Source organism: Thunnus thynnus, chromosome 2, assembly GCF_963924715.1.
Source record: "Thunnus thynnus chromosome 2, fThuThy2.1, whole genome shotgun sequence".
NCBI lineage: Eukaryota > Metazoa > Chordata > Actinopteri > Scombriformes > Scombridae > Thunnus > Thunnus thynnus.
Genome location: NC_089518.1, coordinates 21200931 through 21216557, shown reverse-complemented (window position 1 = coordinate 21216557; position 15627 = coordinate 21200931). Strand labels below are relative to the sequence as shown.

Sequence of the window (15627 nt, the reverse complement as noted above, 5' to 3'; positions counted from 1 at the left end):
TAATACAGGTATTCATGCATACATATATAAACACTTACACATTCATTACTCCCTCCAATAGAAAAAAAAGCAAGAAAAGGGTAAAGAGAGCTCATCATCATGATCTCATTTGCAGACTACAATATGTAAACATTTCAATATCCTTAAGAGAATCAACCTTTACTCTGACAAAAGTTGTGCTCTCATTATTTCAAGATTAGACATAAACATACATTAAACCCACCTAGTTTGTGTCCAAGCTTACAAATATTATCACAGGTCCATCTTTATTAAATACATGTCCATCTTAAATAGCAAGTGGAGCTGTAGAGACTTAAACATGTAGATATACTGTCAGTTAGAAACAGTCATATGTCATTTCATATAGAGCTGATGAGACCAGCAGTGAGGACACAATGACAACAACAAGAGTTGACTAAAAATAAAACGTATGAGCAACAAGACCTCTAATGATGTTCATATTTAATTGGAAAGGATATGTTGACAGCAGGCCTCTGGTGCTGCTCGACCTTTATAGGCAGATTTGCGTGATGCTGATGAAGCCCATGGTTCAGTACACATTTTACAAGGCATGCTTACAGAGCACCCAGCACACACACACACACGTCATGTTCCTCAAATGAATGCATCCAGACCGCTGCTCCCAGCTCACTGCCCTGCGTGATTGTGCACATTGAACAGCTCATCACAAACAGCTAAAATCACTTGCGCACAACAACACTCGGTGACGGACGAGCCGACAGCTCTCGTGCCGTGCTTTCTCTCTGTATTTTAGAAATAAAATAAAGTCAGAGCATCAGTTTGTGATATTCAATTTAATACGGAGGTTTTTTTTGATAAAGTTGAGGACTTTCCTCCAACCTGCTCATCCTCCTTTACTTCAGTTAGTGTTTATTCCCCAGATAGACTTTGAACAACTCCACAAGCATGGGAGTGAAATACTAAAATTCAGCTTTGGGTTATTATGTATGTGTAGGAGGTGAAAGCAACATAGACTGCATACTAATAGTTTAGACTTTTTGCCTTTATTAGATTGTTTACAGTGGAGTTATAAACAGGAAACATGGGCAGAGATTGAGAGAGGGGTATGGCATGCAACAAAAGGTTCCCAGTCAAAAATATTCCTCTTTATTTACTGGAAAATAAATAAGATAAATTGACTGAAAACCTACTGTTTACTGTGCTTCATCTTGAGACAGCAGCATGCTGTTTCAGGATCTTGTATTGTCTCAAGTGATCCCAGCATGTGGCAATGAGGGTCAGGATCAAACCCTGTAGTCCAGACAACATCTTTAGCAGCTGCCCTAATCTGTTCTTTTGAACGGCGCAGTCTTATCTCATTCTCAAGGATGAACATTGATCGAAATCTTAAATGTTAAATTGATCAACTGTGAGCTGAAAACTTGATGGATCAACAAAGCAAAAAGGCAAGTGCAATGATTTTTCTTGCTGAAAATGGATTCGGCTGTGTAGGATTAGTCTCTGAGACCACACTGTGGTTTATAGAAAGGAGCAAGCGATTACTATAGAAAGAGGGAAGTGAGATTTTGTCAATACTGATCACTTCTAACGCAGCCACTCATCATGACACCATCTCATTTCGATCTTCAGTGCTTCTGAAGCACATGTTGTCCATCATGTTACTGCAATAGTCAGTGCCTTTGGGAAAGTTATTCCAATAAAACCATAATTCATTTTACTGCTTTTAAAATAAGTGCAAAAAATGCTTTTTTCATTCGTCTCCCACAGTAGGAGGTCAGAGTGAAGGGCGAGCTGCAGAGCATCAGTGCTGGAGAATTCAGCTTCTTGCTTAAGCACACTTGAGCAGAGTGGGTGCTCGTTGACACAGGAGATTGAAGGTGTATCCGACAGTAGAGGGTCTGTCTCCCCTCTTACTGCACCACCAAGCACTAGGCTGTTTTTCTGCTCTTACATAGTCCAACAGACCAGAAGAAGCTGTGTGATACGGAGGGACGGTTGTGTCAACATCTTCCTCTGAGAATAAGTTCCACCCCACATAACAAAATCTACATGTTTATGAGAAGATACCACCAAGTAGCTTCATTTTGGCATTTTTAAGAGGAATTTCTCTCAGACCATTTGGTGATTATTGTTGACCAAAAACTGAAGTTGAAAAGATTTATGGTGCCCTAATCTGTGCATTGGGATATAAAGGAATAGTTCAACATTCGGAAAATATGCCTGGTTTCTAAAATTGAGATGAGAATATCAAAATCAGTCTCATGTCTGTGCATTAAAGGTACCCTGTGGAGAATTTGGCCACTAGTAGCGCTATGGAGTAATGTTTTTACAAGTGAGTCATGCACATGTACAAGCACGTGGACGATGTGATTCACATCTTGCTGTTTTCACGCATTTTCACAAATTGACAGTTGGTGGTGGTAATTTAGCAACAAAGGGAGTGAAGAGGGACACTAAGCTAGCAGGCAAACATGGATGTAAACACGATTTAAAATTTTTAAAAAAGTATCGCAACAGATGTTTTATGAGGAAGGAAATGCATTCCACACGTTTGTTATATGGGGTCTTACTCACTGGAACTATTTCTTGGCCAAATGCAGTGACTATGCGCAGCTCATTGTCCGAATCTGGCAATCCGTGCACAGAAGTGCCAAGAGGACAATTAACCTTGTTTGCCACAAAGTACAAAGTGCATGGATCAAACAAACCAGATGTTGATTTGTGAGCTTGAGAGATTTTGGTAGACAAATAATCACATTTGCATTCACCAATTTATTGACGTTATTGACGTAACAGAATGAAGTCATGTTTTTCTTGCCTCTAGTTTGACATGAGAGTTTTTCAAACTTTACAGATAATGAATACTGAGGCACATTACAATGAAAAAATGTTCAGTGGTAATAGGGTCCAAAATAGCTGAGCTAAACACCCAAAACACCCACTGTTTGGTACATTTAAGAACACTTCCTCAGTAAAATGGAAAAAGAAAGTGCCTTGTTTTCAGTTAATAAATAACTGTATTTCTTAGTTGTTCGACTGTTTTGTGCCTTCACAGCTCAGCTTAATGATGTGCTGTTGAAAATTGCCTCTCGAGTTCCATACAGAGGCATTTCCTATTTCCTACCTTTCCTCCTCCTCCTCACCAACTAAACATTTGCTGAAACCCTCTGCAATCCCCTCTTAAGTCTATTCAAGCATAGAGGACTGAGATTCATGGCATAACTGAGCTGGGAGAATTCGCTTTTAATTAAAGCAGAGGGATCCTCTGTGCTTAGTGGAGGTGGGAAAGGAGAAGGGGAAAAAAAAGCTCTTTTCTCTTTGAAAAAAAAACTGCAGATATTCTGTCAGGCCCTGAATGAAGAGCTTTGTTAAGGTTGGATAGTGGAAGACATCATTTGATCTCCCATTGACAGCGGCTCCCCACTGCTGAATAATTACTTCTTTTATAAAGCCATTAGAGAGGACCGATTCAAGTGAATGTTTCTCAAATGTCCATCTATGTGGCCAAAAGGGACCTCGGGCGCGGCGGCTACCAAGGGTGGGTCTGAAACTCGCACAACAGGGATCTGAGTTATTTCTGTTTTGGAGATTTGCAGTGACACATCATTAGTGTCATCAAAGATATAAATATATATTTTTAAAGGTTCTTTCATTTCCTTTTTTCTCTCACTTCTTCACACTTACAAACAGACTCCATGCTGTCTACAAGTGGAAGAATTAGTGCTGATCCAGATTTTGTGGAAATAATTTGTTCAGTTTTTTTCTTTTTGCCAAGGCCTAATTGAACTCTGCTCCTTTGTACCCACAGTCACAATGGAGCTATTATTCCTTCACTCCCATTTTCTTTTTGACCATGTCAGTCGCTTATCACCATATACTGAGGGAACATTCATGATCATCAGTCACTCGATTACAACACTGCCACTTAATGCCACTATGCACCAGTCAAAGAGGAGGATTACATTATTTTTAGACCCTTTAATTTACCTCTTCTCTTTCAGAGTAAATGGTCACTACTGAGCTTAATGGACCATTGAGTATTATCAGGATTACAATGAGCTTTTCCCTGCCATCCTGAGCTTAAATTTTAAGCCTCATAGGGCGTACTTAAAAACTGTTCCTGTGATTGGTGTGTTCAACATCTCCAATGGCAAATGCACTGGTACTTGTAATTAACCACAGGCCTTAGGATGGTGTAACCATCAGGGCTAAACACTGCAATAGACAGAATATATCTATTTGTTCAGTAAGTGCCTCTTTCAGAACTTGCAAAAAAACCCCCAAACACACAAGAAATTCAAACCCAGTCACACAACACAAGGGTCAAATCTTGTCTCTGATTTCTGTCAACCAGAACCTGAATTTTTTGAGAAAATGGTGGTTTAGTGTGGAATCCCTGTACTACCAATGCTGTAGAACTGCAACTAAATGATTAATCTTATTTATTAATCTGCTAATTGTATTCTCATTTCATCATTTAGTTTTCATTATGAACGGTCAGCTATTAACAGTTTAAAACCTTCATATATTTAATTTACTGTCATATTTGAGAAAGAAAAACAACAAATCATTTGAGAAGCTGGAACCAAAGAATATTTGGAATTTTTGCTTAGAAAATGATAAATTGATTATCAAAATTGTAGCCGATTACTATTCTCATCAATTTTCAATCGACCAGTTGATTAATTGTTGCAGCTCTACAATGCTTTAAAACTACTGGGCAAAAACACCTTTAGCATGTAAGGCACATGCTCCATTCCTATGTTGAGTGAAGGTTTATTTGTACAACCCAATATCACTCAGCTTGAATGATAAACAAGAGCGAGACGTTGTAGAGTTGAAAAAATAAACTTGTCAGTGTGTCAGGTTGGGGAAGCAGGAGTAGACCCAAATGCAGAGGCTGGAATGCAGAGTTGACGAAAATCTCCTTTAATCTTGAAATTGTCAAGAACAGTACAAGACAAACAGAACCAAACAGAACTAGCAGACAAAACAAACGATCCAACAAGGACTGAACAGAAAACCAGGACTTAAAAAGAAAGTGAACTAAGGAGGAGGATGAGGTGCAGGTGGGGAGATGGGTGGAGGAGAGGGGAGTGAACATACATACTGATTGTCTGAGGAAACACAGGGAGCAGGGCAGGGCTGACGAGGCTAACACAGGGCAGGTGTGGGGAAAACAGAGCAGGGCAGGGCTAACGAGTCCAAATGCAGGGCAGGTGTGGAGGAGTACACGAACACACAAAGGAAACAGAGCAACAGAAAACTAAAACCCAGAAAACAAACTCAACGCCACCTACGCTAACCCATCCAAGACTAACCACAAACACAAACCCAAGTACACAACCCAACAAACTAACTAATAATGCAGTCCTCTAAACCCACCACCCAAATCATAAACAAAACCATATGACCAGAAGGACTGACAACAGAAATGAAACACGGGAAACTCCAAAGAACACAGAAAATCCAGGCAAGATGTGACAGTGCTCTCTTATGGACAAGCGTTCATTAGTTGACGTATATGCTGATACTGATATTCTGTATCTGTGATAAGCTAAAATCAAACAATAAATTGGCCATGTTGACGTTTAGATTGGTACGGTAGATTGGTACGGGAGTAAAAATGATGAAATTGCTACTTTTTAAAAGAGTTGACAGGTTTTGATGTTGGGAAATAGGGCAGTGGCATACTGTGACGAGCTGATGCGCCACGAACCTGCAAGACTTCTTCTAAGGCTTCTGTGTGCAGACATTTTGATGCCCGCCGAATGCCCCTCTTCTGAAATGAATACATCAAAAGAATGACTCTCAAAGACTCCCCTACTACATATGATGAGAGCTGACATACATACGCAGCGTTCCTGCAGTGTGTGAACATCAGCTTATGTACATGCTTCAAGTCCTCCAGTTTATTCTCATTCCCACCTCATCCTATGGTAACGATTGGTTCCTCAGCTGCTGAAGGAATTAGAAATATTTACTACTATGTGCAATGGAAAAGGTGCTGAAAACCTTTAATGGACTGGGGCTTTAAAACCCCACATTTTACAAATTAGGCCTTTATTTCTACTCTCAGTCCATCCTGTAGTGATTTGTGTTTGTGATTTGTTTGTGTTGTGATTTATTTTTACAGTCAGTAGGCGGGCTATTATTCCTCTCTTTTCTATTCAGAGCAGAACTGTCAGGATTCAAAATGAGGCCGTCCCATGTACTTGGGACATGTGAAGTCTCTTTCACAAGGGTGAAGATGACGCCAGACATCCATTAAGCCTGACTACTTCATCATACCTGATAAATCCTTCAACATTTTAGACTGAGGTCTTATTATTACAGGTAGTCTGTCTAATTTGGTGTATAATACACAGGTAAAATCACCCCTATGAGTATAATCCCTTTGCTCTTATCTGCCAAAAGAGCTGCAATCCTTTTTAAAAAATGTGGGCAGTCTCAGTTAGGGGCATTGTTCAAGTCACCATGACATATCGGCCTTCATCATCTTGAAAAATTCTCTCATTGTCATAGTATAAAGGATAGCAACCCCTCTTTTCTTCCTTCCTTCCTTCCTCTTCCCACATGATGCACTATAGACCTGGTCAACCCTCTCAACTCTCAACCCACCTCTCTTTTTAGTTTTCAGTGTTCTGTATCAGGTGTGTTTCTTGAATCAGAGCTACAGAACACTGCAGTTTCTTTAGGTGCCTAAGATTTTTTTTCCTTTTGATTGGGTTGTTAATTCCTCTTATATTATAACTGATGAAATTAAAATAAACCATAGTCTCTATATGGTATTGCCAAAAAAACATAAGTTTGAGTTGTATAAACATTAGCCAACTTCCACAGCATCCATAATGTTTGTCATTCAGTTTAAGCTTCATTTGTGTACAAGCATTTTGCTTGTCTGTCCTTCTTTTTAAGCTGTTTGATAACTCTGTGGACTTTAACTCGTTTCTTTTGTAGGTCAGGAGTGAAGTCCTGATCGAAGAAGATCCACTTGTCTAGAAAGAAAACTTGTCCCTGGCTCCATGCTTGACATATGATTGCGTCTTTTTCTGCTGCATCAAGGAACCTCACTATTATCGTTCAACCGTATCTCTTCTTTCTTTTCCTTCTGGGATTTGGAAAATTCATATGTTGTTCCGTCTCAGTCTGTTTTGGAGGTCATCACATTTTGCTAGAGGGTCTATATGACAGTGAAGCAAGTATATTTGCGCCCTGTGGTGTTGCATTGCTGTATCTGTGCTAAGTCCCTCTTCTGTCTTTCCAATTCTCTCTTCATGTTCAACCATCTGGTCTTTTATGGCTGTAACGGCTTGTTCCAGTCGTTCGAGGGACATCTTAGTGTGATTATGTCCTTCTTGATTTTCTTTATGGAGTTTCCTCAACTTTTCTAGTACTTTTTTGTCTGACTGACCTTTGTTAGCGGTGTTTAAGCTAACTGGGCTTGGCGGTCTGTGTTTATCTCCCTTTTCTTTTGAGGTGTCTTGTTTGCTGGAATTCTTTTGTCTAGTTGTTAAACTCATTTTGTAGGGGTACTCTCTTTCTGCTTTTTAACCCCTAGTAACTATAGTTGTCACTTTTTTTGTCTTACAGAGCTCTGTTTCTAGGCTGCAATTCCTCTAATGAAGTCACCAGAAGTCCCAAGTGAGAACATTTTCATTAACAGCTCGTGTCATTAACCTCTCAGCAGGTCATTAATGAGAGGTTAATGAAATGAGAGCGAGAGGCAATGAATATCTTTCTGCCACCAATCTCCAGTTTTTCTACAATCCTTCCAACAAAGATTCGTTTTATTTTTATTTTATCATTTATCTTATTATATGTTTCTTCTGCAAGATGTCCTGACTGATCACAAGCAGGGAGTCTAGGAAGAGATGACCTATAGCCCACACCAAATCATGACATGCATACTGGAGCACTACTTTTAGAAAACTTATCACATGATATGTAAAGTGACACTCTCAACTGCCAACACTGACGCAGGGGTGGATGTCATCCGTAGCAAATTGTTCAGCCATCTTGTTGGTTTGGGAGAAAGTGTAATAAAGATCATTTTACAGCAAGAGCTTCTCAAGAGTTTTAAAACTGGTTTCCTGGCTTTATATAATCTGTTACTGTACAGACATTCTTGCAAACATCTTTGCCGATGAGCTTCCTTTTGAGTGGCTACTAGTAATTAATTGCACTGGGCCATTGTGTAGTGTTTGTGTTTTTGTTACTCACCCAATGTTCGTAGGAATGGTGGACCCACAACATGATTGGGTTTTTAAAACAATACAGTCATAACAATTTATGTAAAAATACCTAACAGATGTTGACTTTATCTCAATTACAAGCAATATAGACAACATATATGGTTAATGGTTGCCATTTAGCTCAAAACATGGGTGGAATAAATCATGTTTATCTTGAAAAAAATTATAAATGAAACAAGGTTTTTATCACTATTGATGTTTATTGCTTTGAACAAAGTCACACGTAGGCCTACATATGCAACAACATCACTCACACTTACTTCAGGTATTGCAGTCTATGGTTCTGTGGGTTGGGCGAATCCTCCTCCTGAATCCTCCTCACAATGGCTGCAGAGGCTGTTGTCTCCTCTGGATTTGAGGTTTTACCAATGCCCTGTCCAGCTCCTCAAGAAAGAGCTGTCTCCTCCGGAGATTCCCTCTTCCAGTCCGGGTTTAATGCCATCCAGATGACAAAAGGGTTGTGTGTGGCATTGCAATCCTATAAGGTTTCAGGTTTTGATGCTCCTGGTCACAGATTGTCCCATCCCTATGCAACGTACACATGAATACCACATTTTTGCCTTTCTTTGGCATGTAAGACACCAGGGATGTGTCGGCCATGAACACAAACTTGGATGAATTAACAGGCCTGTTCTGTGTAGTCAACAGCCGGCGGTGGGAGCTCTGGCTCGTTTTTCCCTGCTGTTCCTACCATCATCAGCTTCCTCTTTAGGAGCTCCTGTCCCAGCTTGTGCGAAGTAAAAACATTTATCACATATGATGTTGTGGCCACAGAGTCCCTGTGTCATGTTCAGGACTTCTTGCGTACCAGATGGTATGCACTGCCTGAAGGGGCAGCAGCCCCTAAATGGCATAAGCCGCCCATCAACTGTAACATTGGTCCTAGGGTTGTAAAACAGGGGAAGGCGGTCCACCCACTTCCCTCACACTAACCTGATCTCTCTGCCGCCGAGATGGTCTGGTGTCTCAGTTATCGAAGCAGATAATCCTGGAAATAATGTGGAAGTTTTCCAGAGACATCGTTGCACAGAAAAGTTTCTGCATCCCACAGGAATTCTGTGTATTCCCCATTGGATCTGAAAACACCAGCAATGAGAACCCCAAGGTATTCATGTAAATGGATTTGGTCCATCTCTTTCATGCTCTCTCCAAAAACACACCTTCCCTTCAGATTAGTGCAGTCCAGAATGATTTTCTGGATGGTGTCTGGGATGAAAAGTTCAAAAGAAGACTTTATGTCCTGAACATGGGTAACCGGCATCTGTGTCGGCCCTGGTTGCACCCTTATCACATTGGCAGCCATGCAGGCTGGTTCATTCCTTGGGAAAGAAGACCATTCAATTTCACCATTTTTTGACATCCATATTTCTCCTCCTGCAGGCTCATGACAGGCTGGTCCTGGGGCCTGGCTGAGGGTCAATCTCATCTTCTTCTTCTAACTCACTGTCAGACTGAATTGACAGATGTGCGGTCCTCATATTCTGAAAACTCTTCATCTTCCAAAGCTTCTCTCTTCTAAATTCATTTCTAAGGCCCCTTGAGCAGGGAATCCTTTTGCCATATTGATGGATTGTGATAAGGATCCACACACACAAAGCTGTTTATTGTTGTTTTTGCAGCTGGGATATAGTGAGAGAAAATATAGAATGTTTTGAAATAACATTGTTCAGCTTCCTGTGAGACATTTTGTAGTTTCACACACTACAGAGGGTAAAGTGTGCGGGAATATGTGGGAGCAGACAGGTTCTTGGTGCTTGAAATGTAACAGTGTTGCAATCTTGACTGTGTGTGTGTAGTTTCACACACTACAGAGGGTAAAGAGTGCAGGAATAGCGACAGAAAGGTTCTTGGTGCTATGTTGAAACCTTGTAGCAGGCCCAGGTAGGAGGAAGACAGAGTGGAGGTACTGTGAAAGAAAACTGAATAGTAGGTTATCATTTGATGTATTTCTTGAATATATCATACATGTTTCAGAAAGTCTTTAAGTTCAGTTTAGTGTTAGTTTGTGTTTCACACATGTACTAAATTCCTCTGTGCTGTGTCTATTCTAAAATTAGTTCTTTGCGGTGTAAGATGAGGCAGTTGTGTGTTTAACAGTTAAGTTAATTCTGTTATACTTTTACCTGAGCCAGTGATAAGATAGACTATAGTTATGTAGATGTTTATGTATAAATCTGATAAGCTTTTAGAGGATAATGTGGTTTGTCCTTAATTTAATATAGTAGTAATGTTATTTTGTGATGCTACTTGGTGCATGGTTATGTACTGTCATATATGGTCGTGAAGAAAGACTGTTCCTAGGTTAGTTGAACTTTTGACTTGTGTTTCTATCTGAGGGTTGGTTGCTGACCTGTAAGGTTAGTAAACAGATGTCTTAAATTCTGTACAAGTAGTATTTAAGGGACTGGTTAAGTGCCAACTTTTCAGACAAAGAAAAGATAGCTAGGTGGTATCTTTGTCTCCAGAAATATGATACATTATACTTCTGATTGTATTATTTGATTACATTATTTCATAACCTAACAATGCTCTCTTTGTGTGTTTATTGAGTGATCAGCAATTTCCCATTCCAGTACACAGCAAACCTTTTTCTTTCATTTTTACCATGTTTACTTGTTTTCACCTACAATTCCCACACTTTTATTACCCTTGAGTCCAGTGGACCTGAACACCACATATGTAATATAAATGGTTAGGGAATTGCACAGTGTGCACTCAATGAAAATGTGCTCTTTTACATGTTCTTCACAGAAAATAAGCCAAGGTCGATGAGTCTCAGGTTGAAAGAATACATTGCATCACTTTGCTTTTAGTAAACATTGAAAACGGGTCCCACAGACTCGAACACCACCCAAGGGTTAAGCCAATCACTAATGTGGGCACACACTGAGATCAAACATTGGTTTAATTAAAATGTCTGACAAGAAAATGGGAAGCCAAAACTGTAGCACATACCACAGTTACTTTTGCCAAACATTAAGCGAAGAAAACTGCTTTGGCACTGTGATCCTGTTATTATTGGAAGCAGTCATGTTCACACTCCAGTTTTCAGGGGTCACGCACTCCTAAGAGATGCCATCTGTGCTGAGTGAGCCGCTTGAATCTGGTCTGCAGAGCAGCAAAAGTTTGGCATTTAACTGGTTTATCTGAGCTTTCTCATTATAACGTGTGAACTGCAGTCTTTTGCTAGACAGAGAAGTCTTTCAAATACTTTTTCTTACTGTAACAAGTTTACATTTTAAAAATGTAAACTTTGGAGTGACCGTGAGTTTTATTGTTATTGATATGCTTACTCAATACAAACCTAATCACAGGACACACATGGATATATTGTACTAATAAATTGTATTTTTCAGCAAAAATTATGAGCTAAAAAAATCAGAGATGCTCTGCTGGTGGTGGTAAGTAATGGGGCATCAGGGTATCAGTGAAGAATATGAAGAACGCTGCTGTGAACTTCAATGTAAGCATGGCCAGTGTTATTACCGGGGGAGGAATGTGATCTTCAGTTTGATTTGATTTGACAAACACTGCTAATGTGCACTGGCAGGCCAAACACACCAGGAGAGCGGAAAGACGGGCCCCAGGGTGAGGGGAGGGTCAGGGCTGCTGCAGTAACGCTGTTAACCCCTCTGCTGCTAAAGTGCTGAAGACATCCTACATGTTACAGTGCAGCACAGTGCTTTTACAGGATGAGACTGTGCATATGACGCAAGCCGGGAGTTAAAAAACGGACAAATTGTTTCCTTTCCCACTAAAGCCGGTGCACCTGATAACCTCTTCTTCCTGCCACTGTTAATACTCACCATTTGAATGTCACAATACTGTGTGTTTCCTCCCTCCAGAAGCTTATTTTAATGACTATCAGTGCTAGCTTTGTGGACCAACATAACCTGACTGACATTTCACCATACAGTTATTTTCCTGTTATGGTGTTTTTTACCCCCCAACTTTTACCACTGTGAAAACCCATTTTAAAACAAAGGAGAATATCACAACTAATTTATTTCAGATGGTGTGATTTGCACTGGGGATTCGGAGGTCTAGCTGTGAGAAAGCCTCACCCACGTTGGACTGAAAAGAATTTTTGGCAATGGAAAGATGGTGGAATGGAAATTGATTACATCTGTAGAATCATGTAACTAAACAACATATTTTATATGGTGGTGAAATATCCAACATCTAAATATTTAACCTCTTAAGTTCCTTTATACTTTATATCTATTGTATCATCAGCAGTTTGTCTGTTCCTTGGTAGATTCTGTTTGTGTATTTATTCAGACCATAAGAACCTCAAAACCTTTTAAATTAATGTATAATCATACTGTTGGAAATGTTTTACTGCTGGTATCTTCCCTGTCATTGCACAGTTAGTTGTTTCTTAAAGTAAGGTGACTGGTTGTTGGTTGAACCCACTAGTTGTCATAGATAGCTGACAGTCACAGTTAGGAGTGTCACAGAGTCAACCACAGCTCAGCCTTGCTCAGTGCTGTTCTTGGTCAATGAGTCCCAGGACAGATATGAATAATATTTATGGATTGACTTGGAGAGCCATTCGCCTACAGCACAAGCCGAGCTGGCTGTCGGCCTGCTCACCAAAGATTAACTTTGACGTTTCCTCCCCTAAATCCGCTCTGATTAAATATTTGCTGGCTCATTTAATATGAATGTGAATTAATGGTCAGTCAGTGAGTTCATGTCCGCTTCACTTGAGTAATTGCCATGATTTGGCAAAAAGACCTCTGCGGCACCTCCTATCTCTCCTATTTCCTCTTCCCCTGTCAGTCTGTTTATGAGTGCCATGACTGATATTTATCCACTAGTCTTGTTTGTAGGATTAAGTGTGAATGAAGTACTTGTAGTTGCTTTTAGTAGCACAAACTTACAGTATGTGAATCTGTAATTAATACTGCTGCAGACAGTGTAGCTAACTGAGATTGATAGCAGTGTGGCTCTAGGCAGTTGGTTCACCACTTTGGCCCAGACTGATCCCACAAAATATTGGCTGAGTTACCATGAAATTTAATACAAACTTTCATTCCTCCCAGAGGATGAATCCTACTGACTTTGGTGATCCCCTGACTTTTTCTCTATGGCCACCTTGTTGTTCACATTTGTGGTTTTGAGTGAAATATCTCAATAACTATTAGATGGATCGCTATTTGGTACAAATATTCAAGATATATTAATGTAAATTAGTTAGCATGCTAAATACACACTAAAACTAGATGGTGGAATTGGTATCTGATAAACATCAGCATGTTAGTCTCCATACATTTGCAACAGAGTCCATCCTCTCTCTTGTTACTGTCATTTGAACCTGCAAATTAGCTGTAAGTACTGGGGGGAAATGAATTATTAACGCCAGCAATTAACCTGTGTGTGGCCCTGTGGCATACGTGAGAGGAGTGCTGTCACATGTATCCTCGTGAAATTTTCTCCTATTTGTTTACCCTCATGAACCTGCTAACTGTGTTTTCAGTACAAAAGTCCTTCACTGTTGTGTAGCTGTAGCCACCACAACATGACCTGTTATGAAACAATGCTCTCTTGTGCATTTTTGCTTATGACCAGGAGGCTGCTACACATTTTCAGGATACTTGTTTCTCTCCACATTAGGAGTAATAGGCACAGCTTATTTTCCTTTTTAGACCTTGTAACCCCGTTGGGAACCCAACCTAGATATGATTCGATTTCTCAAAGGCAAACAAATTATTCAGTTTGAAACAAAGACCAGCTTGCTTTAGAGTCACTGTATCTCGTTCATCCTGAAATATGAATCATTTTGATGATGAATCATCAAAATACTGGCACAGGACTGAAAAATTGTCATGTTTACAGAAAGTGTAGGAGTCACTTTTCAATACTGTCATTGCTCAACAGCTGTATAAATACAGCTGTTAAGCTGTAGAAATTAATACGTGGAGTTATGATATATTACGGCATACAGTATGTGAATCCTTGTGGAGTCAAGGCTGTTCATGGGAATTCAGAAATTCTTTGATGTTTCAGACAAAGATGTTAACAAGAGTAGTTTGACATTTTGGGAAATAATTTCTTAATTGCAGAGATGAGAAGCTTGATACCTTCTCATGCCTGCTAAATATGTAACTGTATAGACAGCAGCCAGTTAGCTTAGCTTGGCATAGTGTTAAGATTTGCAAGAAATAGTCTAGCACATAACCTCCTGTAAAACCATGTGTCGTTTTTACACCTCAGATTTTGCAACGATTAAACATACAAGATATAATATGTTAATTAGTGAGATTTAGAGGAGCTAGTCAGATAGTTTTACTTTTGGACAGAGCCAGGCTAGCTGTTTCCCCCTGTTTCCAGTCTTTGTGTGTTTAAGCTAACTGGCTGCTGGCGCTGGCTTCATTTTGAGGCCAAATATGAGAGATATCAGTTTTCTCAGGCAACGATAGAGGATTTTTTAAAATGTGGTGGCCAAGTGTAAAGCTTTAACAGTATTCCAGCGATTAGCGATTATTTGTAGGACAATAGTTTCTCTCCTTTTTAATTTCAAACTGTAAAGCCTGGACAAATGAGACTCTGATATTGGTTTTCAATGTCCTGAGTATGAACCCCACTAATGTGATTTTCTTTTTTTCTTTTTCTCTTTATTAACCTTGATTATGACCTGCAACACCTCCATTTTTCATGCTGAATATTTAGTATTTGGCATTTTGGAACTGAGTTTGACCTGGGAAAAGAGATTTGATCATAGTTATAGCTGAACAAAACACTGAATAATTAAAATGCAGACAAAACACCTTTTCTTTGTAGGTAAAAGTTACTGAACAGGATGTGATGGCAAAGTTTTCAGAGATCAGTCAGGATGAGAAGTGTCTTTGTGTCCGGATGCTGTAGGTTCAATCACATGAGCAGAATGCGATCTTTTTCTCCTTGAGGGTCCCAGACTCTTACCAGACTACCGGAGGATAAACAGAGCCAAGGGGGAGGGGGGTCCGCAGCGCCAGTTAGGTTTCAAGTGACAAGTATTCTGCAGATTTGTCCTGGGGGCAGACAGAAAACCACAAGGGCGAGTGTCCCCTCGAACACTCTGGAAAATTCCCTGACCCTGAGCAGTGTTGCGTTACACCTTCCAGTTGTAGCCTCCCGGGCTCGTCCCCGAACAGAGACTTCTTTGAGGGAGGCTGTAGGATTTAAACCCCCCCTCCAAAAATGCAATAATCTGTCTAAAAACTCAGAATTATAAATGCACAATGTCTCTTTTAGGAAAAGCACTTTCTCTTATACCCTCTAGATTTAACAGATGGGTAGAGACTTCAGTTAGACTTTAAAAAAATTCAAATTTGATACCCTTTTATACCCAGATTATTAACCTCAGCAATCTTTGAAAGTCACTTACTTGAGCCTACTTGCTCTT

At 39.9% G+C, this 15627-nt stretch overlaps 1 protein-coding gene across 2 annotated transcripts in view; it reads left to right on the top strand.

Annotated features, from left to right (window-relative positions):
- Window positions 1-15627, top strand: part of wscd2 (WSC domain containing 2) — a 40493-nt gene that overhangs the window by 8516 nt on the left and 16350 nt on the right. Inside the window, exon 2 of one of the 2 annotated variants that reach the window (XM_067609917.1) lies at window positions 7576-7626. The exons of the other annotated variant lie outside the window; for it this stretch is intronic. The gene's annotated coding sequence lies outside the window, so the exon portion shown is untranslated. The remainder of the gene's footprint in view (window positions 1-7575; window positions 7627-15627) is intronic. 2 annotated transcript variants of the gene reach the window in all.